Here is a 26628-nt window from a genome sequence, read left to right as displayed (position 1 = left end):
CCTTTAAAGGTAAGGAAAGTGAAAGTGCTTGTGTTAGTGCAGTGGAGGTGGCGACTGACCGAATCTGTTATACCCCTAGGCCTAGACCTCTACCAAGCTCCCAGGACCAAGGGAGAAGGTACGTCGATGACCGAAAGGGGGTGAGAGGTACGTACCCTCGGTCAGCCGTCGCCTCAGACAGTCCTGTTGTCGATTCCCAGGCTGCTCTTGACCGTCACGGGAAAGACGTGTCGTATGTGTTGTTTTCTTCTCCGAATTCGTCCAGACGTAAATGGAAGTTTGAAGCTTCAAGACCTACTAAGAGGAGATGGAACCGCGACGAACGGTCTCGTTCTTTCTCTCCCGGTTCTAGCAGTTATGAACCTTGTCCGTCGGAGGATGATTTCGACTCCGTGCCTGTGAAAAGGGCGAAGCCTGCTGCCGAAGATCCTCCCCCTTCTACGAGTGTTATTCGTCAGCCCCCCCCTTCGGGGCCGCAAGACCCAGCTGATGTTGCTAAATCCTTTATGTCTGTCATGCAGGAACAACTTTTGACTTTAGTACAAGCCTTTAGCCGCCCTCACGTCCAGTCTGACAGACGTAAAGACGACTCGTTGCCGATTAAGAAGTCTGCTTCTAAGAGAGAACGGAGTTCTTCTTTAAAGAAAACTTCTCCCTCTCTACGCCAGGATGAGGAATGTGTGCTTTCGCCAGGCGATACTTCTTCGCGATACCAGGGCGATACGTTTTCTCGTTCTCGATACCGGGACGATACCTTATCGAACGATGCTGCTTCTCGTTCTCGATGCCAAGACGATACCGCCTCCCGTTCACGTTACCAGCACGATACCTCCTCTCGTTCGCTTCGCCACGACGATGCCTCTCGTTCGCTTCGCCACGACGATACCTCCTCTCGTTCACGACGCCACGACGATACCGACCCTAGTTCTTGACGCCACGATGATACCGCCTCTCATTCTCGCCGCCACGACGATACCGCCTCTCGCTCTCGACGTCAGAACGACTCTGCCTCTCGTTCTCGGTCCCAGGGCGATACCACCCTGCCTCTTCGGGACGATACTGCCTCTCGTCCCAAGGATTCTTCTAGCGCGGGACTCCAGGATGCAACCCGTCTTTTGCAGGATGATGCCTTTGATTTGCCCTTGTCGGGTTCTAAGGATCCTTCTTCTCTTTCGAAGGATATTGCAGATGTGGATCAGGACCTCGAGGATGTTTCTGATGACGATCATAATCCTGCCGACGCTGTGGGAGATTACAAAGTTCTCTCTCGCTCCCTTCTTGAACTTTTTGGAGAGGAATTCCAACCTGCTGCCCCTCAATCTCCTCAGTCCCAATTTAACAGAAAGAAGGCCAAGAAACAGTCGGCCTTCATCAAGATGAAGTTGTCTATCTCCGCAAAGAAGGCTCTCACGAAGATTGATGACTGGATGATGGAGCGGAGACAAACAGGTAAGACTTCCTTCTCGTTTCCACCAGCTCGTCTTGCTTCAAGAGCGGGTATGTGGTATGCAACTGGAGAACCTTTGGGTCTGGGAGTGCCTTCCTCCTCCAAGGGTGACTTTTCTGGTTTAGTGGACTCTGCTAGAAGGCATGCTCTCAACTCAGCCAAGGTCATGTGGTCGATGTCGGAGCTGGATCATCTCGTCAAAGGTATTTTTAGAGCCTTTGAGGTTTTTAGTTTCCTAGACTGGTCGCTTGGGACTCTCGCAAGGAAAACTGAACAGATGGAAGGATCTAGGGACCTTACCAGTATTATGTCCTGTATGGATAAGGCCCTCAGAGATGGGGCGAATGAGTTGGCTGCTCTGTTCTCAGCTGGGGTCCTAAAGAAGAGAGCTCTGCTTTGCTCTTTTGCTTCTAGGTCTGTTACCAATGCACAAAAGTCCGAGCTTCTTTACGCCCCCCTGTCTCAACATCTTTTTCCCGAGTCCCTGGTTAATGACATTACGCGTTCTCTGGCCCAAAAAGCCACCCAAGATCTTTTATCTCGTTCTGCTCGTAAGCCCTTGGCAGCCCCTCCTTCTAATTTGAAACGGGAGGAAAGGAGATTCCAGCAGCCCTTTCGGGGCAGGACTACTTCAAGACCAGATTTTAGAGGGAGAAGGCAAGAATCAGGACCAAGATCTATCAGGGGTTCTTTCAGACCTCGCTCCAGAAAATGAAGTTCGTCTCCTCCAGACAGTAGGCGCAAGACTGTCAGGTTTTTGGCAGTCTTGGAAGAGGAGAGGGGCGGACACCTGGTCCCTCTCAGTCATCAAGGAAGGATACAAGATCCCCTTTCTGAAAAAACCACCTCTCGCAGATGCTCCGCTGGCCTTAGTAGCCCGGTACTCAGATCCGGGGAAACAGAAGGCCCTAGTAGACCTTGTCAACCAAATGCTAGACAAGGGGGCGATAGAACCGGTTCGGGATCTATTCTCCCCAGGCTTTTACAATCGCCTGTTTCTGGTCCCCAAGAACTCGGGCGGATGGAGACCCGTCCTGGATGTCAGCGCTCTCAACGTATTTGTGGAGAAGACAAAGTTCTCCATGGAGACGACTCAGTCGGTGCTGGCGTCAGTACGTCCAGGGGACTGGATGGTGTCCCTCGACTTGCAGGACGCATATTTCCATGTCCCCATCCATCCGACTTCGAGGATGTACCTGAGATTTGTAATGCAGAGCAAGTGCTTCCAATTCAGAGCTCTTTGCTTCGGTCTCAGCACGGCTCCTCAAGTCTTCACCAGGGTAATGGCGAATGTGTCAGGTTGGCTGCATCAGGAGGGGATAAGGATATCCTTCTATCTGGACGATTGGCTGATTCGTTCACGATCGAGGGAGAAATGTCTGGAGGATTTACGGAAGACTTTTATGATGGCTCAAGATCTAGGCCTGGTCATCAACAGAGAGAAGTCTCAGATCAGACCAAATCAGACTATTCTCTATTTGGGGATAGTTCTGAATTCAGTTCTTTTTCGGGCTTCTCCCTCTCAGGAAAGACAGACCAAGTGTCTCGTAAAAGTCAGAACTTTCCTGGACAAGAAGAGATGCACAGCGAAGGAGTGGATGAGTTTGCTGGGGACTCTATCCTCCCTTGAACAGTTTGTCTCTCTGGGGAGACTCCACCTAAGGCCTCTTCAGCACTTTCTTTCGAAGACGTGGAACAGAAAGATGCAGGAAGACTCCTTTTCCTTCCCCATTCCAATAGAAGTCAAGACTTCTGAAGTGGTGACTGGACCCAACCTTGTTAGGGGAAAGGATCTCCTTACACAAGAAGAACCCAGACCTAGTGTTGTTTTCAGACGCATCAGAGTCAGGCTGGGGGGCAACACTAGGAAGCAAGGAGGTCTCAGGCTATTGGGAAGGAATTCAGCTGGGATGGCACATCAACAACAAGGAGCTGATGGCCATTTTTCTGGGGCTAAAGGCCTTCAAGGACTTGGTGTCTGGGAAGATTGTGGAGGTCAACTCAGACAACACCACAGCTCTTGCTTACATCAGGAAGCAAGGAGGGACTCACTCTCTGTCTCTGTTCGAGACAGCAAGAGAGCTCCTTCTTTGGGCGAAGGAGAACAGGATAAACCTGCTGACGAGGTTTGTTCGGGGACAGAAGAATGTGAGGGCGGACATGCTCAGCAGGAAAGGGCAGGTCCTTCCCACAGAATGGACCCTCAACCAACAGGTCTGTTAGAGTCTCTGGAGGCTGTGGGGGAGACCCCTCATCGATCTTTTCGCCTCCAACTTATCCAAGAGGATCCCCATCTATTGCTCCCTAGTTCCGGACAGAGAGGCAATAGCAGTAGACGCCTTTTTGATGGATTGGACGGGGATGGACACTTATGCTTTTCCCCCGTTCAAGATCATCAATCTGGTAGTCAGGAAATTCGCCCTCCTCGATTCGGGACGGATGATCCTGATAGCTCCGTTCTGGCCGATGAGGGAATGGTTCACGGAGGTGGTGGACTTGTTGATGGACTTTCCAAGAAGCCTCCCTGCAAGTCCAAATCTGCTCAGACAACCCCACTTCGAGAGATATCATCAAAACCCCCTCGCTCTCAATCTGACTGCCTTCAGACTATCGAGAAGCTCGTCAGATCGAGAGGCTTTTCAGCGCAAGCTATCGCCAGAGCGAGGAGGGTCTCTTCGCAGAGGGTCTACCAGTCCAAGTGGGAGACTTTTAGGGCTTGGTGTAGGAAGCACAAGATTTCCTCATCCACTACCTCTGTGAGCCAGATTGCGGATTTCTTGTTGTACCTCAGACAGGACGCTAAGCTAGCTGTGTCCTCTATCAAAGAGTACAAAAGTATGCTCTCTTCCGTCTGTCGGCATAGAGGCTTGGACTTGTCTTGCGATAAGGACTTGCATGACCTCTTGAAGTCTTTTGAGACGACCAAGCAGACCCAGTTAAAGCCCCCTTCTTGGAACCTTGATGTGGTTCTTAAATTTCTGTGCACCAAGAGATTTGAGCCCATCTCACAGGCTCCCCTTAGGGAGGTTACCAAGAAGACCCTCTTTCTTTTGGCCTTAGCAACAGCTAAAAGAGTTAGTGAAGTCCATGCAATTGAAAAACAGGTAGGCTTCAATCTGAATGGGGCAGTTTGTGCCTTGAGATTAGACTTTCTCGCTAAGAACGAGAACCCTTCTAAGCCCTGGCCGAGGACCTTTGAGGTTCCTAACTTGACCAACCTAGTGGGTCAAGAGCAAGAGAGGCTGCTCTGTCCAGTACGAGCCCTCAAGACCTACTTGTCTCGCACGAAAAGTGTGAGAGGCTCTTCTAGCTCCCTGTGGTGTTCTGTGAAAGATCCTCAAAAGCCCCTTTCCAAGAACGCTTTGTCCTTTTTCCTGAGGGAAGTGATAAGAGAAGCGCATCTCTTGTGTGAGGAGGAACACTTCGGACGTTTAAAAGTGCAAGCTCACGAAGTGAGGGCCATTGCGACCTCGCTTGCTTACCGCAAGAACATGTCGCTCCGTCAAATTATGGATGCGACATTCTGGAGGAGCAACTCTGTGTTCGCCTCTCATTACCTCAGAGAGGTGAGGGTGGATTATGAGAAATGTTATACCTTGGGACCATACGTAGCTACGGCTTCTGTATTAGGCAAAGGAGTTACTACCTCCCCTCAACCTTAGTTTTGTTTACTTGTGCATAGGTTGGTGTATTTTTTATTGGTTGTCTGAGGACTTCGACTTGTGTACAGTCACCTCAGTCTAGTTAGATAATTTTTATCTACTTTGCAAATGTTAGGTGGTTGGTTTGGTAAAGTTGCGGTTTTTTATTTTGGGCAATAGGTAGTCCTGAAGTCTAGTCAGATTGTTGGTCTCACCCCGTTGACAGACTCGATTGAGTGTTTTCAGCACTGCAGGTCACATCCTGGCTGACACTCCTAAGGGAAAGTGACTCAAGAGGCAGGAACCTTTGAAGTCAGCTACCTTAGCAGGTAAGGAATCAAGGTGTTTATTTATCCTACAGCTTTTTTGGTTGTTTCCCCAACGATGTTACTGTCTATCACCGTCCTCCAAGTGTGTTAATCAGCTATGTATATATAACTGCCAGGTAAGTTCTATTCATAAAAATGGAGTTTTTATGATAAAACAAAGTTTTATGAATACTTACCTGGCAGTTATATATACATTCGAAGGCCCACCCACCTCCCCTCAGGAGATAGGGCGGGCATAGATGAACTAAAGAACAGAAAACGGGAATGATTCCTCCTACCACCCTTTAACGGGTGTTACCACCCAACCACCACAAGGCGGTTGCCTAGTTTTAGAAAAATTCTGCCGAAATAGAGATAATTAGCTATGTATATATAACTGCCAGGTAAGTATTCATAAAACTTTGTTTTATCATAAAAACTCCATATTTTACTTCTGTGTACTGTAGTTAGTATACTTATGAAATATAGGATTTTAGGTTAGTTTTAATGTAACTCTATGCCATAGCATATGGGTATACTGTGTAATTACAGGTTATTACTTAGGTATATATTTCCTTATCTCAAAGTGCCCTATATAGAAAAGTACCCGGTAATATTCATACACAATTGATCTTATTAACCAATAAGACAAGATAGACTGATGCAATGTAAGAGGGATACAATGTAATAGAACTAATTTCTCAACAGAATGGCATCATAGCTCTTAAGCTTGAACAATGCGATTTGTGGAGTGCAGTTTGCTTACCATTCTGAGCAATTATGGTCTTTTGATATTCAGTATTAAATGCACAAGGTATGTACTTTGTCTTGTCTTATTGTTCTCCCCTGCGATATTTATTATTTGCTAAAACTGGAATTTTAAATTTTTTCACTCGGTTGCATTATAAACCGGGTGAATCATCCTTGTATACATTATGGGCAGCCTTATAAAATTTGTATACAGTATTTAAGAACAAAGTATCTAGTAAGAATAATGGCTTGCCAATGAGGATTTACTGAAAGTGTTTTGATGATTTCATTAAATAGACTTGGTTTGATGTTATTTTAATTTCTTCTTCTTCTTCTTTGTCTGCGTCTTTTCCTACCTTTATGTGGGGTCGATGTTTCTGACCAGCATTCTCCACCTAGCCTACCTCTGTCCCACACTTCATCACTGGTTAATCCCTTTGATCGAAGGTCATCCTTGATACAGTCCATCCACCTTTGCTTTGGTCTCCCTCTCCTTCTGGTTCCCTGTACCTCCATTTCCATCACTCTCCTCTCAATATACTGTTCATCTCTTATTTTTATTTGTTACTAATCTGCTATTTTGATATTTTGAGAGATGTTAAGTGTGGCTTTTTATTATGATTATACTTTTTTTTCACGTCACATTTAGCATTAAAGCTTTTCATACTTTATTTCCAGATCATTTGCATTATTCCAACAATCTTACTTGCTTGATTAATATTTGTATCTTGCTTAAACACAGCCATTATTTCCTTATTTATACTGTAGTTAACACTACTATTTGCATCTTGCCAATCTATTCCTTGCAGTTTTTCATCAATTATTTCTTCCTTCAGTTTCAAACAAATACAGTACTGTAAGTGACTTATTGGCGGACAAAATTTTAAAATTATTTAAATGTAATTCCGTTTATTAAACTACTCCATTTATAGTATAAAGTATCTTTTGCATTTATATTCTCATCATCATAGACCATTTATTACTGTTGTTACTTTACCTTATCTTGAGCACAGTAACATAAAGAGCTCTTGAGCAGATGAAATCTTTAGTCTTTGATTAGCGTAATTGATTTTTCTTTTCTTCCAGGCTCAAGAATATATGGAACTCCCGCATTAAGAATTTATCTTGAAATGTCCATAGGCTGTGGATTGATAGTCTATTGGTGGCAACTGTAATCTGAGAATTTAAAGTAATCATTATCATCCATTTTCAAATGTAAGTTACTTTGAACTGTTGAAAGGTGTTTTTGTTCCTACTTCATATTAAAGTTTAATTTATTTGTTAGTCAGGGTGTTAAAGATTTACTCCTTATGGAGCAATGAAATTAAATTCTTATTCTTAATGAAATTTGGAAAGGAAAGCATTTAAGGGAAAATTTAGTTTTAATATATAAATTGTTTATATCAAAGGGGAATTTAGAATATCAGTTTTGTTTTTAAGGGATAGAAATAGGGAATCTCAAGATTTAAATTTAGGATTTGTTTTTAAGGGATAGAAATATGGAATCTCAAAATTTAAATTTAGGATAGATATAAATTTTAAGAATCCAATTAATTAATTTTGAAACATAATGACCTTAAAGGCAGGGTTTGTAGTAAAAGCCGATAGTAAAATGGTGTCGGCATGTACCTTACGAATGGACTACAGTAGTTATGTGCAGGTACTAAAATTTTTGTATATAACCAAAGTGATTTGGATACACATACTTTATCTATCAGTCCATTGTCAGTTTTTTAAATATACTGTATAGTACTGAAAAGTTGAAAGGTGAACAAGCAGAATATAGAAACTGTACTGACCAAATTTTCACTTTTAAGACATGTTGTACGGTAATGTTTAGAATACAGAAATCCACTTTTGATGGCATTTGTGGACTATGAAAAATCCTTTGATAGTTTGCACCCACAGCCAATTTCGTGGCGAGTCCTTTGCAAAGTAATGTTAGTAGAGTCCTATCAAAGGAATTTCCAGTGAACAGCAGAGTACTCCAAGGGAATCTGCTGTTACCTATGTTATCCTCATGGATTTTGTAATGCATAGAACAATTGGGGATGGTAGAGAAAGGATTTGATTAGATTGGTAATAGGAAACTAGCTGACCTAGAGTATACTGATAATGGTGTCCTTGTTAGCAGAACACAGGATTTGCTTGCTTACCTGAATTATGAAATATCACAGGAGGTTGGGCTCGAGATAAATAGAAGAAAGACGTGATAAAAACCGAATATGCAATGGAAGATTGTGTAGAATACTCTAAATATTTAGGAACTATGGTATGATTTCTAATACAGGGTCTTTAGAATTAGAATATAATGAAAGATTGATAAAAGCAAATCAGACAATGGGTAGGAAGTTTTAGTAGCAGGCTATGCAATGAATTAGTTTTAAAATAGAAAACTGCATTTTCGTTGGAAAAAAACTGGCATGTCTAGTACCTGCAATAAAAGTCCCATGTTTATTTTAACAAAGCCCTAAAAGGGCCATACTGACAATTAGAAAGAATTTTTAGGTTGGTTTTCATACTGATTTCTTAACGTATGTTTTCATGATGGCAGGAACTTGTGTTGAGAAAACTGTATTTATTATTTGCTTGTAGATGACTTAATTTGCAGTTTTCAGATATTTTTTAAGTATAAGATTTTAGGTATTGTTGGGTTGTATGATATACATCAAGCAAATTCTAATTACTTGGCAAATGTTAATTTTTATGTCCTGTACCTTTAACAAGAAATATTTTAATGCTGTGTAATTATACTTCTGAAGTCTAGGATTTTAGTTTAGTTTTAATTCAACCCTTTGCTATAGCGTATAGGTATACTAAGTAAGTTATTCAAGTATAGATTTTCTTATTTGAAAGTATGTTTATATAGGAAAAGTAATATTCATATATAAGATTTGATTAGAACAATAAGACAAAAGATAGACTGATGTCATGTAGGATAGGTACAATGTAATAAGCTAGCTATCTTAACAGGATGGCAACATAGCTCTTACGCTTGAATAGTGTGAAGAGTATGGTGCGGTTAGCCATGCATTCTGAGGTATTATGGTCTTCTGATATTCAGTATTAGATGTTCAAGGTTCAATTATAAGTCCCACTGAGGACCTTTGGGGAGAGATTTGGGAAGTAGAGGTTTCTTTGATTTCGAGGATGACCCTGAAGAGAAGAATCCCTCTATGACTTCTTTTGCTGCCTCCTAAATCTCTCCCACTTGGACTTTGTCTAGTCTTAATGTTCTCCCTTGATGTTTTTTTATTTGCAAAAATGAATTTGAAACATGTCTTTTACTCTACTGCATTATAAACCAGGTAGTTTGTATAGAGTAAGAAAATGTCCAATGAGAATTTAAAACATTATTTTGATTTCACTAAATATGACTTAATTTGATTAATTTTTTATTTTCAATATTAAACTTACCCGATAATCATGTAGCTGTCAACTCCGTTGCCCGACAGAATTCTACGGAAGGGATACGCCAGCGATCGCTATACAAGAGGGGGGTGTACTCACAAGCGCCACCTGTGGCCAGGTACTGCAGTACTTCTTGTTGACACCACTCCAATTTTTCCTCTGTCGTGCTTCCGGCAAGACGTTCATGGATACGCTTATAATTTTGGAGTTTTGTTCATGGTTTTTGGTGAAGTATTGCTCTAAGATTTCAGCTTTCGCTATTCAGGAAGTTTTATTATTAGCTTAGCTAGCTTTTGGAATTAATTTGATTAATTATGGTGACGAAGAGAGTATGAACTCTCTTTCACCTTTTTAATGGCCGACCCTTCCCTTAGACGGAAGTGTTGGTGTCTAAGAGAATATAGACTCTCTTTCTTAATTTTGCGTAACAAAGTTATAGATTTATTTTATATCTCTCCGCCTTTTATAGGCCTCTTCGATTAACTTCCTTTTTTATAAGCTTATTAAAATTAATTTTTATATTTGTTTATATTCGACCTTTCCTAATAGTAAGCGGTCTTTTCTTGTACCGAAGTTAATTAACATTGAGCCCGTCATTTCGGTTTTACCTGTTAACATATTATGCTATTTTAATGTTTTTGAAAGAATTTCTTTGATAGTCTCGTACTGTTTCAAAGTGGAACTAACGTTTTGTTTTGTCTCTGCAGTTGTTGACGTTCAGAACGTTCAACTTGCGCTCTATCGTTACGATAGAGAGAGAATTTTCACGGTGTCACGTTGCAGTAAGAGTAAACCGTTTCTAACGTTTTGTTCATTCTTTCTTAGCTTAATGGTTTTAATTCTAATAAAGGAACTTTTTATTTGGGAAATCTTTGTTTTTTTCCTTTAACAATAATATGTTTTAACGATTTATATGATTGGGCTCTTCTCTCAGGTTCTCAGTCAAGAGAGAGAGAGAGAGAGAGAGAGAGAGAGATAGTGACGGAGGGAGAGAGAGCTGGATAAACGTTTCGTTCAAGCGAGTAACGTTGTTATCGTTTTTGCTCTTCTCCCTAGTCTCTTTAGGGGAAGAAGGTAAACGTTTCTAGAGTTTATTCTTGTTCTCAAGCTTTATGCGGTGAGAGATTTTAAACGTAGTTTATTTGATCTAGTGTTTAGTCTCTTTCCAGCCACTGAATTATTTATCTTTCATTAGATTTTTCTGTTACATTGTAATTCTGTTTTCGCAATTACTGTCTTTTGAGGAAGGATAGAATTGCGTGTTTCAGGTACAAACCACTTAAAGTTTCGAGTTCAGTGAAATAAGTGCAAACAGAAATTCAAAAGTGATAAGTGATTAGCGCAAAGTGTGTCAGTGTTGTGCGTGAGGGTACTTCTGTGCGTGCCAGTCGTCCTCCCAGTCCGGGACCTCTTGCAAGCTCCCAAGCCCAGGGGAGAAGCAATGTCGAAGGGCAAAAGGGTTCGGCAGGCCTTGATCGGCGCACAGAAGTATCCTCGGTGGTTGCGGGCGTGTCTTACAGAGACCGTCACTCCCACCCGCAGACGATTGAGCCCTTATTTTGCTCGTCTGCAGAAGAAATTTCGGGGAGAAAACGCTGGACTCAGGTCTCAAGACCTCTTAAACGTAAAGTCCAGACCTCTAGAGTTCAACAACCTGGATGCAGTCATTGGGTTAGCTCTGACTCTCCGCAGTCATCAGGTGACTGCACACCTCCTAAGAGAGTTAAGGCTTTGCCTCAACAGACCTTATCGTCTGTTGATCCCAAGACGACTTTGTTGCAGTCCATGCAGTCGCAGCTTGCGGTCTTAATGCGTGAGTTTCAGGCTGAGAAGGTTACACCTCCTCCGAAGTTGAGGTTCCTCAGGCTACCTTACCGCGTTCTGAGTTGCCAGTTACCAGCGGTGTGCAGCAACCTCCGCCTCCTCCTGCGAGAGCTCCGCCTCACCGCAGTCCAGTCTGCCAGGCGTACGAAGTTGAGGTTCCTCAGGCTACCTTACCGCGTTCTGAGTTGCCAGTTACCAGCGTTGTGCAGCAACCTTAACCTTCCTTAAGGCAACCTCAGCAATGGGAGCAGGAGTCTTATGCCTTACTTCCTCCGCTTCCTCTTGCGGTTAAACCAGCGAGGCAACAACCTCTTGAGGTACGACAACCTCTTCCATCCATGAGTCAGCCACCTCAGCACTCGCTGCAGCGACCTCAACTCTTGAGGCTAGCTCCTCAGGAACCTCAACTCGTGAGACAGGAACTGCGTTCTGCGCAGCCGCTACCTCAACTCTCGCAGCTCACACCTCAAGAACCTCAACTCGTGAGTCAAGAGCCTTTCTCTGCACAGCCACCTCAACCCTTGAAGCAAGCGCAACTCTTGAGGCAGCAACCTCATGCTATGAGTCAGCCACCTCAACGCATGCATCTGCCACTTTCTCCTCAACTTGAGCCTCTTCCCATTCAACTTGGAAATAACAAATGACAATAATAACACCTCATTACTTTCATAACTTGCATTTGTAATCATATACATGTATGCCTACACAAACATTATGATAATGGAGGTTATTTGTATTACTTAAATATAAAATATATATGTATTCCTTGCAATATATTTTTAACAAATCGCAAAATATGGCAAAAACAAAAATGAATCATGAGTTATGAATGTAAGGTAAATATTTAAACCCCATGCAAGCATGCATGAAGTAATGCAGTGTTGCCAACAGGGCGAGTTTCCCTTTCCTGAGTTGAAGTAGATTATAGTACATTTAGTGCAGCTTAATTCTACGATTATCATGCCGGCTATCAATTTCATCAACAAAACAGTCTAATCATTCCCTCGACACGTGCACTTTCAATGGACAGTAATGCGATATTACTCAATCTAGCACTGGTCATGGAATTTCTGAGAAATGTTACACGCCATGCAACATGCTCTGCTTACCTTACAGCATGCTCTACATACAGCATGCTCTGCATACAACATGCTCTGCATACCTTACCACATGCTTCTCAGTCACACATCTTTGGTTGTTGCCAACTCACTAGACTGTCTAGCAGTTTCATAACGTTGCCTTCTAGTCTGCTGCTTTTGCACCAGTGAAACCCTCACTGAGAGAACTTAGCTTTTCTCGGATATGGTCCCTGTAGATGAGAAAGTGCTTTTCTCCCTCCTTCTGATATTCCCTTGAGGACTCTGTCATTTGGAGAGGAGCCTTAGCTGCTTAGCCTCCTATGGACTTTTATTTAAGCATAACATGCTTCCAGGGAAGGTAATGGTTCCACTTCAGTCGCTAACCCCGTCTGTTACCACACCTGCTCCCATAGACCTTGAGCTGTGTTGCAAGACATGCAGTCCAAGCTTAGTCCTTGTTAGAGGATTTTTTGTTTACGGAGTCAGTGTGTCACTGGGAAGACGTTCAACAACCAGCAGAAGTTCTTGTTGTGACGCAGTGCGGCAACCTCAGCAACCCGATAAGGAGTTGTCTGTACGACCCAGACAGTCTAGACAGCTTCGGGTTGTCACTGTACTTCCTCGCTTCCCCATGGTTGACAGTTCACAGACTGTGCAGCAGTACCATGATCTTGTGTCCGGCTCCGTCAGACGACTGGCTTTTAAGAGCTCCCACAAGTCGTCGCTGTCTGGAGATTCTCAGATGGACTATGGATCTGACCAAGGAACTGGGCCTCCTGGTCAATTTTGAGGAGTCTCAGCTCTTCCCATCCCAGACCATTGTCTACCTGGGTATGGATCTTCAGAGTCGAGCTTTTCGGGCTTTTCCGTCGGCCCCAAGGATCTTCCAAGCCCTAGAATGCATCCAGAGCATGCTGAGAAGGAACCGATGCTCAGTCAGGTAGTGGATGAGTCTAACAGGGACACTTTCATCGCTGGCCCTGTTCATCGTGTTAGGGAGACTCCACCTCCCCCCCCCCCCCCTTCAGTATCATCTAGCTGCTCACTGGATAAAGGACATGACGCTAGAGACGGTCTCAGTTCCTGTTTCCGAAGAGAGGAGGTCTTCTCTCGCGTGGTGTAAGAACAGCTTTCTTCTCAAGGAAGTCTACCTTTGGCTGTTCAGAAACGCGACCGCCGTCTCCTCTCGGACGCATCAGACACGGGCTGGGGTGCGACTTTGGACGGACAGGAATGCTTGGGAACATGGAATCAGGAGCAAAGGACACTTCACATCAATTGCAAGGAGTTGTTGGCGGTTCTTCTGGCCTTGATAAACTTCAAGTCCCGCCAGCTTAACAAGGTGGTGGAGGTGGACTCTGACAACACCACAGCCCTGGCTTACATCTTCAAGCAGGGAGGGACTCTTTCGTGGAAGTTGTTCTAGATCGCAAGGGACCTCCTCTTCTGGTCTAAAGATCGAAAGCTCACGCTGGTAACGAGGTTCATTCAGGGCGGTATGAATGTCATGGCAGATCGCCTCAGCCGGAAGGGTCAGGTAATCCCCACAGAGTGGACCCTTCACAAGAATGTTTGCAGCAGACTTTGGGCCCTGTGGGGTCAGCCAACCATAGATCTGTTCGCTACCTCGATAACCTAGAGACTCCTGTTGTATTGTTCTCCGATTCCAGACCCAGCAGCAGTTCACGTGGATGCTTTTCTGCTGGATTGGTTCCATCTCGACCTGTATGCATTCCCGCCGTTCAAGATTGTCAACAGGGTGCTTCAGAAGTTCTCCTCTCGCAAAGGGACACGGCTGACGTTGGTTGGCTCCGCTCTGGCCCGCGAGAGAATGATTCATAGAGGTACTGCAATGGCTGGTCGACATTCCCAGGACTCTTCCTCTAGGAGTGAACCTTCTACGTCAACCTCACGTAAAGAAGGTACACCCAAACCTCCACGCTCTTCGTCTGACTGCCTTCAGACTTTCGAAAGACTCTCAAGAGCTAGGGGCTTTTCGAAGGAGGCAGCCAGAGCGATTGCCAAAGCAAGGAGAACATCCACTCTCAGAATCTATCAGTCTCAAGGGGAAGTCTTCCGTAGCTGGTACAAGACCAATGCAGTTTCCTCAACCAGTACCACTGTAACCCAGATTGCTGACTTCCTGTTACATCTAAGGAAAGTAAGATCCCTTTCAGCTCCTACGATCAAGGGTTACAGAAGTATGTTGGCAGCGGTTTTCCGCCACAGAGGCTTGGATCTTTCCACCAACAAAGATCTACAGGACCTCCCTAGGTCTTTTGAGACCTCAAAGGAACGTCGGTTGTCCACTCCAGGCTGGAATCTAGACGTGGTCCTAAGGTTCCTTATGTCATCAAGATTTGAACCTCTCCAATCAGCCTCTTTTTAGGACCTCACATTAAAAACTCTTTTCCTCGTGTGCTTGACAACAGCTAAAAGAGTAAGTGAGATCCACGCCTTCAGCAGGATCATTGTTTTCACATCTGAAACGGCTACATGTTCCTTGCAGCTCGGTTTTTGCTAAACGAGCTTCCTTCACGTCCTTGGCCTAAGTCGTTCGAGATCCCAAGCCTGTCCAACTTGGTGGGGAATGAACTGGAGAGAGTACTTTGCCCAGTTAGAGCTCTTAGGTACTATCTAAAAAGGTCTTAACCTTTACGAGGACAATCAGAAGCCTTATGGTGTGCTATCAAGAAACCTTCTTTTCCAAGTTCTAAGAACTCAGTTTCTTACTTTTCAGGCTTCTGATTAGGGAAACACATTCTCATCTGAAGGAAGAAGACCTTGCTTTGCTGAAGGTAAGGACACATGAAGTGGGAGCTGTGGCTACTTCAGTGGCCTTCAAACAGAACCATTCTCTGCAGAGTGTTATGGATGCAACCTATTGGAGAAGCAAGTCAGTGTTCGCATCATTCTATCTCAAAGATGTCCAGTCTCTTTACGAGTACTGCTACACCCTGGGACCATTCGTAGCAACGAATGCAGTAGTAGGCGAGGGCTCAGCCACTACATTCCCATAATCCCATAACCTTTTAACCTTTCTCTTGAATACTTTTTATGGGTTGTACGGTCGGCTAAGAAGCCTTCCACATCCTTGTTGATTTGGCGGGTGGTCAATTCTCTCTTGAGAAGCGCCGAGGTTAAAGGTTGTGATGAGGTCCTTTAGTATGGGTTGCAGCCCTTGATACTTCAGCACCTTAGAGTTGTTCAGCCTCCTAAGAGGAACGCTGCACTCAGTAAGGAAGACGAACTTATTTAAGGCAGAGTAATGGTTCAAGTCGACTTCCTTACCAGGTACTTGTAATTTCATTGTTATTTTGAATAACTGATAATATGAAATACGGGATACTTAGCTTCTTGATATACATGTACACTGGTTTTCACCCACCTCCCTGGGTGTGAATCAGCTACATGATTATCGGGTAAGTTTAATATTGAAAAATGTTATTTTCATTAGTAAAATAAATTTTTGAATATACTTACCCGATAATCATGATTTAATTGACCCACCCTTCCTCCCCATAGAACCAGTGGACCGAGGAAAAATTGAAGTGGTGTCAACAAGAAGTACTGCAGTACCTGGCCACAGGTGGCGCTTGTGAGTACACCCCCCTCTTGTATAGCGATCGCTGGCGTATCCCTTCCGTAGAATTCTGTCGGGCAACGGAGTTGACAGCTACATGATTATCGGGTAAGTATATTCAAAAATTTATTTTACTAATGAAAATAACATCTTTATGTATTTATTACACTATTTTGAAAAATGTTAGTTATGTGTGGTGTTATATTAATGATACTCTAATTATAGTATAAAGCATAGTTGTTCCTATGCAGTTACAAACTTAAGTAATTTAAATGGTTTACTTCTAGATCCATTTTCTACAACCAGATAGTCCAAAAAGAAAGGGTTCAATTGCATCATAATAAAATGCTAGCTAACCCCCACTGCATGGCAGTACTGTGCGCTGTTGTGCAGCTGGTGTCGCTCAGGTCTTCAGGTCTCCCCCCCCCTTCTATTATCATTGTCACTAATTGCACTTTAATGCTATCTAGCCACGGCCATGAGGGTCGCCCGTGCAGTACCTTCATGAGTTGACGATGTCATTCTCAACACAATAATAGATGAGCTGAGAGAGATCACTCAACTTCCTTGGCTTCTTCCAGCAATGGCAAGAAATGCAAACTAGTTTCTAAGTTGCAAGTAATTCCCTATTGTGCTCCTTCGTGTCGTGGACCTTTTAAGGCCATAATTTAATTAGGGATGAACATAATTTTGTTAATGTTTTAGTCGCCATGTTGAATGCGCCTAATGATCCCCGAGTCGATGCTTGTGATAGATCTTTTGTCTATAGCCATTGCGCTCCTTGAGCTGGATCCTATCCCAGTATCCTTGGTCCCTGATTACTCAGTCGTACATAGATCTCCCTTGCCTCCCACTAATGTTCTTAGTGGCGAGCTGTATATGACTGATTTTATTTAGGAAGACTGCTTTTGGAGGTATCTCTGATCAAAGCACCGAAAGTCTCCATTCCCATACACGGAACCCTAGACTGCTATTTCCCCCTGTACAGAAGCAGCCCTGTTGGAGGATCCTTTCTTATTCCAGCTGGTACTCACGAGCCAGCCTTGGCTTGTACCTTTACGGTTCCTCCGCACTGCTCTCTGACGAGTTAAATGTTCTCGGGAGTTACCCTAGAACACCCCATTACTATACCTTGAGGTTGGTCGGACTACTTTGGCTGTGTGCTCAATTGCAACTCTGGTCAAACCAAGATAATCAACCAGTTTTCTCCTTCCAAGCCAACTGCTCCAAAATAGATTGTAACTACTCTACCTTTGTTAATTCCATGTGTAATTGTCCATACGTGGCTTAGCCCAGACATGTGGTCAGGCAAACAAGTCTGTATGCACCGCTGTGCTTACTTGTGATGTAGCTAGATGTGCTTCAATTTCAACATCGTGATATTTCTCGTGTGATGGCCATGATATCATGTCACACGATGATGCTCATTTTAATCATACTACCACAACCCAGGCATATGCGAATGGAACCCCACACAGTGGTGTTCCATTGTCAGATAAGGCTTACAACCATCAACAACCTTGATCTTATAACACAACTACCAATGGCTATATGGATAACAAATCTGTTGATTTACCAAGCTGTACTCACACCAGTACTTTAATGTTCATAATGCTACATATTTTACATTCTTCAGAACAGCAAGAACATTATTATTCAGATGAATCTTCTTTGAAGGTTCAAGATGGAAAAAGGCGCCGGAATAATTTCCTCTTATGTTTCAAGAGACTCCCATCGGCAGCAGATGATGTCGCAGTTTTTAATCGTTGACATAGTCCTAATAGGAGATGTGCCAAATAAACTTGATTCGGAGAAAACTCACAGGTCGAGTTTGGAAAGGGAACTCTGTTATTCTCTTGCAATCTGCTAGAGGTAGACGCCTATATTTCAGGAGTGAGCACGACTCCTGTTCTTTCTCCGCCACCTCTTCCATTCACTGAATGTAGCGAGAGAAAAGAAGGACTTACTAGGAAAAATCAAATCTTCCAACTTGTCAATTAAGGTGGAGTCACCAATTTTGCAATTAAGGTGGAGTCACCAATTTTCCTTAAAATGACTCCACCTCTTGATCATATCACCATTAATGGGTCTCCGTAGAATGTTGCTGTGCGCGTACACCAGCTCAGCAAATGTAGCTCCCTCGAGGTTCCAATTTCTGGTTCGAAAGCATCGTATTTTATTAAGATCACGAGTTTAATCCGTTTATTGGATGCCTAGATAAGGCTCCTTGCGCCAAATCCGCTAATAGGTAGTGTTAATTAGATACAGTACCTTATTTCCAAAATCACAAAACCCTTAACATAGGTTTGACATGGCGAGCTTCAGTCGTACTTAAGATACGCTGAACTTGTTCAATGCCTAAGTCTTGGCCTTGGAGAATTCTCTGAAAGGTAGCAGGTTCTTCAAGTCGCCTCCCTTATCACTTTTACACCACAAGTGTTTTATACTTGCTGGCACATTTCCGAGCCCACTCCTTACTGATGCAGATGTTACCAACCTGGTACCTACTGTACCTAGTGACAAATTGTCTCATCCCCTCTATTTTATCAGGGCCCGAGATGCGAAACGTGATCAACAAGTCTGTTCTTGGCAGATTTAGACCACTGGTCAGGAGCAGTTTCATGCTTTGCGGTGGTAGAAAAAATGCAGGATGAGAGCACCCTAAAACAATTTGAAGTTCATGCTGCACCAGACAGTCTCCGGCCACTATATTCTAAAAAGACGTAATGCTGTTTTAGCCAGATGCCTGAGAAGTTTGTCTCCTAGGAAAACTCTACTTGAACTCCACCCTGGTGAGCTCTGTATCTAACCAATCATCAGATGTGGCTGCAGCCATAGAAAATCCAAGAAATTTGGCCAGGCTGTTCTTACGAGTAGTGGCAGCACCAAGGATGCAAGACACTCGATAACCTCAAATAATTTTGCAAAGTTGCCTACCAGAAGCCTTTTATTCCCCCCCCCCCCCCCTAGAGATAACACCATCTGGGAGAAAAGCCTCTCGACCCACCTTTTGCGGGAGAGGACACTCCTACGGCCATAAGGGTCGCAGTCGCAGAGGCCCAACTAGGAAAAATACAAATTTAATTTTAAAATTTGTATAAAATTATTTTTGGCCATAATTTTTTTGGCAGTAGTTTCCTTCGCGTCACATAAGTAGCATTGAAGCTTTTTGTAAATAATTCCACACTTGCTGTATTCCAACTATCTTGTGTGATTACTGCTATATATCTATTAATTTCTCTTGATAATTTAAAGTTTGGTTTGTGTTATTTCCTTGTTTTAAGACAACATTGTCTCTTGATAATTTAAAGTTAAACCTAGCGTTATTTCCTTGTTTTAAGACAACATTGCATCATGCCAATCCTCCCGCAATTCTAAATCCATTATTGCTTTAGTTTCAAATGTTAACTTTACTCTTGTCAGCTATTTTGTAAAACATCTGAATGTGATTCCATTTTTATAAACTAATCTGTTTAAGCAAGTATTAAAGCTAATTTGCTTTGTAAGACAATTTATTACTACTGTACTGTACTGCACATTTACAGTGACACGAAGAGCACTCGAGTAGATGAAATCTATGTAGTCTCTGCTAATAGTTGATTTTGTTTTTCCTCTTCTAGGTTATATTACTATGGAACTCCTGCTTTGAGTATTGGCTTGTAATGTCACCAGTTGTCGAATAGTATATAAATGACAATTGTTGTCCAATTATTTCAAGAAATCACGACATTGTGAAACGTAAGGTCACATTGAATTATTTGCTTTAGTTCCTAACTACGTAAGTTTTAATTGGTGCTTTTTGTCTGGTTAGTACAAACCAGTGATATTAAACACTTAGATTCTGAAAAACTTTGAACAAAATATTTAAATATGGGAGTTATCTATATTTTGTTTAAGGAGAAGTTGTAAGTCTTTGAAAGTGGAAATAGGGAATTATATTTTGTCTATTGAAAATTTTAAGGATTTTCAAGGGATGGACATAGGGAATCCTTAAGATTCATTTAGTGATGTATAAATGAGGGGATTATAAAGTATAAATGTGAGGGATTAAAAATCTAAACAAGGACATTTAATTGGTATTAAAGGTGGATTGATGAAAAGTTTTATAATGTAATTTCTTCAGCATATGGCATGGGAAGTACTGTACATTATATATTGTAAATATTGTAACTAAACTGAACAGTAATAAATTTTAAAACTTGCTCATCTCTTGCATCAACTAATGGCATTAATTTTTACTTACAGAGGTCATATAGTTCATGTTTGGAGTGATGAGAGAGATAAACGGCTGCATTGTGACAAGAGACTACAGTAACTGGTTAGGCCCGAGGAATGGAGTGGGAGATGAATGGTGACATTTTCAGTTGGGACACGTAAGGCTAGGAAGTCTACAGATGGGATGTAATGCTTGAAAGTCTACAAACAATCATTGGAAAAGTATCATATAAATGAGAACCACCTTCACTAAAAAGCACCGCAAGCTACTGAGAAAGAAGACCATCTGATTTCATCACTTTTTAGAGAATAAAACATAAAAATACAATTGGTAAAACTTTATTTTCATATTTAATAAATTACAGGTACAGTAATACATATTTGAGAGGAATGGGGGATGAACATGACTTATGAGGTAATTAGTTCATAAAATAAACATTAAACACGGCTACTTTTTTTTTTTTTTTTTTTTTTGTTCTGCCTACTCCAGCACTCCTACCCAATTAACTTTTCAGCAAATTATTCATATAATACTATGAATTAAAAAGTACTATCTTTGATTTCAGTTATGTTCCTCTATTATATTAAATATAATAAGTTAAATTTATTACAGACTTAGAGAACAGTAATGGGCTTAGAGAACAACAACAACATATGGTACACCTTACTTCGGTTAAACTTCACAGAAAGCTCGGAAGACATCTGACAGCAGTACATTGTAGCAGTAAGGCAGTTTAGCAATAGAACTACTCTGCAAAATTATAAGAAAAGCAATTGTTTATTCAGCTTCATAAAATTAACAATGCTTTTGACAATATTTAAATGTTCAGCAATGTTGCCAGGGAAATTTATGCAAAACTGAGTTACCTGCTACAATGTTCAGCAGTCAAAAACTACACTAGATTAGCTATTCACTGACCCTCAATGTAAAATACCAATTACTTCCTTTCTTCATATACCAGTATAATGTTAACCTTTTCAACGGCATAATTGAAAACCTGCTACACAAACTACGATTTTGAAATAGATTAATCTAGAATTGAAATAAGATGAAATTTTTTCTAAGAGTTCAGCTGAATTAATAACATGGAAAGCTACTTAATATCTCAATTGCAGAAGATTAATTCCTCAAATGTGGTAGATTACATATAACCTATTCATCAGTATTCAAACTAAAATAATTTATGTATAGTAAAACATTGTCATTACAACATTCAATTTTACTAAGATTCCACGATATCCACAATATTAGACCCGAAAACTTACTATTGTTACTTGAAAGGCGAATTTATTTTAAGTTATATCGAGTAAATTCTATTTCTTTAAACTGGTTGACATCCATGTGAAGCAATGTCATTTCAACTTCTGAAGCTACCAACGAACTGGATTCAACAAAATCTGTCAATTACAACATTAACTAAAATTTCAACATTGAACTGGAAATAGCAAAATGGTCAGTATATTTAATAAATCTCTCATCTTGATTGTACTTGAAAAATAATGTTACTGCTATCACTACACCAGGAAACAAAATGGTTAAAACTGTACAACAAAAACTCATATGCAACCCAAATGAATTCTTTTCACAGATGATAGGGCCAAATGATCAGTGGACTAGATCGTGCTATCAGGTGAAATTTTGGCAGTGGACTAGATCGTGCTATCAGGTGAAATTTTGGCTCTCGTTGGGTTAGAGGAAGGGGTGGTTAGGGAAAGAGAACACTTAAATGAACATTGACATTTCCTAATATTGGAGAGAGGTAAGGATGCAGGAAGGGTATTGGTCCACTAAAAGGAAGGTTCAATTAAGGGCAAAAACTAACATAAAATGTTTAGTTCTTGAATTTGTAATGGATTTACCATTATGAATAAATTTTTATTTTAATATCATGAGTACTCATGTATCCCTAACAAAGAGAAGAGCAAGGTGGTTAAAAATAAAAAAGTGGGTGGTGGTGAGTTTAGAGGCGGAAGAGTAAAGGCAAAGCCAAAAGGAATAAGACCAGAAAAAGGAAGAGCGCTTAGAGAGAAAATTGAAATTTCATGGCAAATTCAAAAGATTCTTCAAGGGGGGGGGGGGTTGAATAATAGAAAATTTTATACGTTGAGATTTTCTATATTTAGTTCAACAGCAAATTTCCCAAATGACAAATATCTTAAAATTTTCTAATTACCCCCAAGATTAGCTAAATACAGGTAAATCAAATGGTATTTCACATACCTTCAAAACTATGACAACAATCTATTTTTGAAAGCTTCGGGATAATCGCTATCATTTCTTGAATGGAAAGAATGTAAAAATGGAAATAAAGACTTCACGAGTACAAAAATAATCATAGCAAATGCGAAAGTTCAGATAACATTCATTAGACTGGGTTGCCAATAAAAATTTGAGTTAAGCTAGTACAAAAAAAACCTGCCATCAAATGCCTGGTTTAAAGGTTTCACCAATAAAAATTTGAGTTAAGCTAGTACAAAAAAAACCTGCCATCAAATGCCTGGTTTAAAGGTTTCACCAATAATAATTTGAGTTAAGCTAGTACAAAAAAAACCTGCCATCAAATGCCTGGTTTAAAGGTTTCACCAATAAAAATTTGAGTTAAGCTAGTACAAAAAAAACCTGCCATCAAATGCCAGGTTTAAAGGTTTCACCAATAAAAATTTGAGTTAAGCTAGTACAAAAAAACCTGCCATCAAATGCCTGGTTTAAAGGTTTCAAAGTCTAATTACAGTATATGGTGATTAAATTGTGTAAATCATAATCAATGAAGAAAAATTAATATAATCAACACCAGTCAAAGGAAGTTTGTCAGTTACCCAGCATCAACTGAGTAATTTCTCAAATCAATAGAAAAATTTGCATCTAGCTAAGCAGCTGTGCAGACATGAAAATATTCAAGAAAATTTTCAAAACTAACTATTTTTATATAGGCGTGTCCCTTTCTATCAAGGTACAAAATGACAAATATTGAAAGTAATTTGTACGTTTCCTAACTACACACACCCGAGTTCTTTACTATTGGAGTAGAATAACAGTGAAGGCTGGAATACGGTAGTTACACTTTAACAGGACTCTACCACCGGTCAGGTAGTTACCCAGTCAGCTACAAGGTGGTTACCACCACTCTTCCAGCTCACTCAAACCTCAATTGCATTACAGCCAAGAAATATCATGGGGGAGGGATGGCAGGAAAGTTTGAGTAAAGAACTCTGTTATGTATAGTTAGGAAAGATATAAATTTAAAAATTTCTTTCATTCATTCCTATACAACTCAAACCATCATTCTTTACGATAGGAGACTCATCCTTAGGAGTGAGAAAGTCCCCATTCCAACTGCCTGGATTCTAACCCGGGTATCTCAGGCTTGGCATTAGATGTGATAGCCCGAGTTGTTCCCACTCATGAACTCGAAGATAGCCCAAGGTAATCATGGCCCGTTCAAGTGAGGTAAGAAGATTTTAGAGCTGTACTGAACTCAAAGCTCAACTTCGTTGCTAATATAGTAGTAATAAGTATGCTTGGTTCATCACATTTCCCCTTGTAAGAAATGTGGGGGGAACAAATTCAAGAATCCTTGTTGCACCCTGTTGTAGTGGTTTGCGGACTGTGGCCAGAGGTGGCACCCGAACGGCCTAGTGTCCGAATGCCGACCACACCCCAGCGTTCACTACACAAAAAATATTAACAGTGGAATACCCAAAAACCTAGGTAACAGTTCAAGAGAACGGAGCACCACCCCTTGATTGATACTGGGCAAGGGAACCCAGCTAGAACCTTAGTTCTTTTTTTTTATTTTACCCCACCTTAATCTTGCTGGGTCAACGCGTAGCGTGACCGCAGATTCATTTCTGGGAAAAATGAGCAGTATATGTGAATAGCTTGAATTTAAGGTAAGATGGCCTCAAGTTTAAGTAAGGGTCAGAACATTAGGTGAAAGGGAACATTTATTAACTGATAACGGGACACAGTGTGGGAGAAAAAAATATGATAAATAACTTATTAGAAAGATTTAAAAACTTAAAAAACAGTGGCTGAGAAGGGGAGACCATTGGTGTAAGGAACTGGAATAAAATGCTGTATTAAAAAAAAACAAGCAAAAAAAAAAAAAAGTTATTTGTAAAGGGAAAAAAAAAAATTTAGGAATACATTAACATTCTTTTGTCAATTCAAGTAATCAATTAAAAGCAAAATTAGCATCCCTTTACACTCCAGCCTCAAGATAAGATCAATAAATTTTGAATAATAAAAAAACAATTCACATGCTGGACATTCACAAATTTTCCTTAACCAATATCAAATCAAAATGTTTTAGTACATGATAAAAGAGATTTTGATGAAGGAAAAATCTATTTCTGGGCAAGGGACCTGCGTCACCCAGTGAAATGCTCCTTATAGCACCATTTCTAGGGTATAAATACAGTGTACTGCTAAATATACCAGAGAAAAAAGTTGAATGGAATGCCAGGAATAAAACCAGCTCGCTCACTCTATTAGTGTGTCGGTATAGTAACTGGGACGTGTTAGAACCACTACCAGAGGTCCCTTACCAATTAGTCCTCTCCTTCCTCAATATCCCGATACTACGAGGTGCTCAATATCCCGATACTACGAGGTGCTGTTCCACATCCGACAACTACCCGCTACGACTACTACCCTCTCCCCACCCCTATCACTACCCACGCTTCTTCCCTCATTCCTACTAGCACCCCAAGATTGGATCAGCCCAGGGTGAAGAAAAAAGGGAGTGGGTTCACTAGGCGACACAGGTCCCTCGCCCAAAAATAGATTTTTCCTTCGTCAAAATCCCTTTTCTGGTATTGCCTGGGTGGACCGATTATCTTAACAACAGAACTCTACTCCTACACTAAGCTTAAAGGACAACCCCACAACACTGTGGTTCATAATCTGCATGAACAATCCACTGAGTTTAGGAGTTGACAACACTTAAAAGTTTGGCTATCACTGAAAAAAAATGTTCTATGCCACTTTATCTTCACTTGGTTCTGGGGCAAATATTTAAAGAAAAAAAAACTCCATCACCAAGTTCCAGTATGGAATCGCATTCTGTGATCTGGTGATGTAGAGTAGCAATATCTTGAGCCTTCTTGATGTAATCTTGGATACTCAAGTTTTCCAACTGTCGAAGCTCTTTTTCAACTGACTGAGAATACTGACGAAGATCCGTGCCTGATGTCAAAGCTTCCCTAAAGACATCATCTACTAGTTGAGCCTTGAAACTTGAGTTTATATCTTCACTTTCTCCCGTTTCACCCATATTGATTAATGCATCATTTATTTCTATCAAAAAGAGATAAATCATGCTTTGTGATACATTGGATTCCAGGGACGGATGTACTCACTTTTCTATATACATACAGTATTTCATTTAATCATATTTTAATTTTCTACCGTATTATCAATTTAAGGTTCATTTTATGACCAGCAAATGCTGATTGATCTTATTGTCAGTCATTTTCAAGATCACGACAGTTATCACGATTATGCTCACATATGATTAAATGTATTGATATAATTTTGCTTCCTATCATGTAAGCCTTAAATTAAAGAACAGTTCAAGGAACTCGCAACCTGTTTCTTATTTAAAAGTTTCGAACAATAGCAAGAATCAGCTGTTGACGATCCACAGCAACCTGCATATGTGATGTAAGCAAATTAAATGTAAATATTGATAAACTTAACATTAGTTTATCTCACACTAATACAAAATTTTGATAACTTGTTTACCTTACAAATACATTTCTGGGCTCGACCTGTGTCGCTCCGTGAAATTCTCCTTATAGCACCATTTCTCAGGCATAAATATTGCTAAATATACCAGAGAAAAAAGGATGCATGCTCGCTCACTTCTATTTGTGTCGGTATAGTTGATGGGAAGTGATAGAACCACGACCATAGGTCCCTCACCAGTTAGACCTCTCCTTCATCAACATCCCCTGGAACTACGAGGTACCGACCTACACCCGACTGCTGCCTTCTACTACGACTATCCTCCCCTCGCCCCTACACCCCCCCCCCCCACCTTCATTCCTCCATAGCACCAGTGAAGGTTCAGATGTGTTTTTCATTGCTCCGTGTTTTGTGTTTTTGAAGATGTCCGACGTTTTGGAGATGCCTGCTCCCAAGTTGAGCATCACAATTGTCTGTTTGGGATTTCTAGGTAGCAACACTAGTTAATTCAATTACCTTGTTGGTTTTTTCTCAGCAGCTTGTTCACGTTCCCTTACGGGTGTGTACGCGGCCATTTAAGTGTCGCTTCCTCGTGATCTCCTTGTATGGCCGGACTTTCAATTAGTTTCTCAAACTAATTGTAGTTTTTATTTTTTTCTTATTTTTTACGGTCTTAGAATA

General features: G+C 41.2%; 1 long non-coding RNA gene across 2 annotated transcripts in view; it reads left to right on the top strand.

Annotated features, from left to right (window-relative positions):
- The window catches only part of LOC137653635 (uncharacterized), a 43469-nt gene extending 21894 nt beyond the window's left edge, over positions 1-21575 (top strand). The window contains exons 2-5 of one of the 2 annotated variants that reach the window (XR_011046529.1): positions 6105-6210; positions 7233-7361; positions 19664-19821; positions 20289-21575. This is a non-coding gene — a long non-coding RNA (uncharacterized lncRNA). The remainder of the gene's footprint in view (positions 1-6104; positions 6211-7232; positions 7362-19663; positions 19822-20288) is intronic. The other variant, XR_011046528.1, reaches the window with a different exon arrangement.
- The last annotated feature ends 5053 nt before the right edge of the window (positions 21576-26628 follow it).

This window comes from Palaemon carinicauda, chromosome 14, assembly GCF_036898095.1.
Source record: "Palaemon carinicauda isolate YSFRI2023 chromosome 14, ASM3689809v2, whole genome shotgun sequence".
Classification (NCBI taxonomy): domain Eukaryota; kingdom Metazoa; phylum Arthropoda; class Malacostraca; order Decapoda; family Palaemonidae; genus Palaemon; species Palaemon carinicauda.
This window is presented reverse-complemented; position numbering and strand designations above follow the sequence as displayed.